The sequence below is a fragment of the Arachis hypogaea genome, chromosome 1, assembly GCF_003086295.3.
Source record: "Arachis hypogaea cultivar Tifrunner chromosome 1, arahy.Tifrunner.gnm2.J5K5, whole genome shotgun sequence".
In the NCBI taxonomy this organism is placed as follows: Eukaryota; Viridiplantae; Streptophyta; class Magnoliopsida; order Fabales; family Fabaceae; genus Arachis; species Arachis hypogaea.
In genome coordinates, this window is record NC_092036.1 from 79,962,761 (window position 1) to 79,965,389 (window position 2,629).

The window sequence follows — 2,629 nt, forward strand, 5'->3', positions numbered from 1 at the left end:
CACTTACTAGATATTTTATGAAAAAAATTATAAGATTATGGACTTAAATTTGTCTTTCTAAGACTTTTAGAAAAATTTATATTTTTACAATTATTATATTATTATTAACAAAATAATATTATTAATAAAATAATAATAACTTATTATTTTATTATTAAAATGTATTTAATAATATTTTTTTATAAACTTTTAAAAATTTTATTTTTACCTCCAAACTTTCAATATTTGCACTTTAACCTCTTAACTTTTTAATATTATACCTTAATTTTCAAACTTTTTATTAATTAACTTTCAACCCAAAACTTTTCTTATTTACAAGTTGACCACAAAATAATCAAAAGCATAGGATTTCTTGTTCTTCAAGAGATTTGAATTTGTTCATCAAAGTTCATCAAATTCTTACTTGATTTTAACTAGTTTTTCAATTTTTTTAGTAACCAAATTTTCTCACTTTTTAATTCCATTTTTCAGCCACCAAATCACATCAAATTTATCAAGATTCCAGCTTCAATAAAGCATCAAAACTAGGCTGGAAGTTTTGGATTTTCAGCTACACTTTAAACCGAAATGTTTGCTTCACTTTTCATCAAATTTTTAACATAATTCAAGCACATAAACATCCAAAATCAAGTACAAACTAGCAATCCAACAATCACTCAATAAGAACCCAATTAATCAAGATTAATTTTACCAAATCCTACCTTTTGTTGTTGCTCCTAATCGGCTACACCAAGAAAGCTTTCTAGCTCACTTTTTCTCCTAATATTCAATCAAAAACAACTTTAAAACTCAAAACTATCAACTGGCCAAATCATTAACAGCTAATTAGAAAGGATTTTCTTACCTTAACCTTGCTGAAAGTTGAGGTTTCTTGGCTTACAAGTCTCGTAAGCAATAGATCTAAGAAGAAATATAAAAAATAGCATAAGTTCAAGCATGGTTCTCATAGCCAAACCAAACAAGAGGGGAGAGCAGCCACCAAAACTGAATTTGATCCATGAAAAGTGGCATAGATTTGAAGAGGAAGAAGAGAGGATTACTTTAATCAGTTCAAAATTTTGATTGGAGTTTTGGTTAGGAAGAAATCAAGCTTGGAAGCATGAATGGTCATGAAAATTCTACCATTTTCCTTTCTCTTTTCTTTCTTATTTTTGGCTTGGAAAGAAAGGGAGAGCAACTGTAGTATCATTCAATGGTGGGATAAATTAATTAAGGGTTCTTAGTCACCCAGAAGTTGGTTAAAAATATCTTAGAAGAATAATTACTAAAGCTAGATGTGTTATGATACAAGTAATAAAATATCTAGTGGTAAACATATGAGCTACTAGTATAGATGATGCTAGTAACAAGATAAGCATGAGAATAGAAGGTATATGATGAAGCATTAACATAGATAAGGTTGTTAGAAAGTGCTGACATTAACCTACACCAGCAGACTTTGAGCCCAGTTATTATATTACTAAACTTATCTTCTGTTTTAACTAAAGCAGATCAAATAATAATATAATAATACTCAAGCAGTTCAAATAATAATATAATAATATTATGTTATTATTTCTTTTCTCTCGTGATTCGAGTCCGGCTCGTTAAACTGAGATTAACCACAGAAATTAGAATTTTGAAATTCTTAGTCGAAGCTGCTCAAAAACTAGGTTTTTTACAACTGAGTTGATGAGCTTAGCTCACTAGAGGTGCTTGCTTCACTAAACTTTCGAAAAAATTCTATTTCTTCAGGAAAAAATCCTGTCTTTTCGAAAACCAGGTCATTACAGTCTAGACCCACTAGCTTACTAAAAATAATTTTATTAGTATTTGGCTAAATTTTTTTACCAATATTATTGTTCATAATGGATTTAGGTTTAGTGCATAATGTAAAGACTTAACAAATGAGTAGGGTTCAACACCTCACCATCATCCTTGTTCACTAGAGTGAAAAGAGAGGGCACCACCATGTCAAATCAGCCTCCCATCACTTTCAAGCCTCTTTGCAACGACGTCGTTTGTCTTCGATCATCCAACCTACTACCACAACTCGTGTTGTGCCCTTTGTCTCTAAACGTTTATTACATTCATACTATATCTATTTATAGTAAATCAACTAATTAATAGAAATATCTTAATTAAATTTTAAGCCTACTTTTACTCATTACACTAGTACGGTGATTCAAGACCAAAAGGGGAGCTAATGTTGGCTGGCACTTAGAAGCTCCTATCCTCTCTTCACAAAGGAGAGAAAAGGCTTGAGTGTGCTTTTTGGGCCTAAAATTGGCCCATCAAAAAATATTTTTTATTTAAGGGTTGAAGGATATAATATAGAAGTATTAAAAGCAATAGGGTTTAGGATTCAGGATTTAAGAAAAAATTTAATAATAAAATAAGAATCAAATTAAAAGTTTGATAATGGCTAGTTTTCTTTTCTCTCTATACAGGAGTGTTTTCTTTGAGCACCCAATGAACAACCAGTGAGCAACCTTCATGTCCTACAAGGATGAGCCAAGAAGAGTGACCTTGGTCTAACAACTATCCATGGATGAGCAAGACTTGCTGAACAGAAGCATAAAAAAGGTTAGAAAAAATGGCATAAGCTTTACAGGAGAGCAGTTACTAACCACAAGAGAAGATCAAGTCG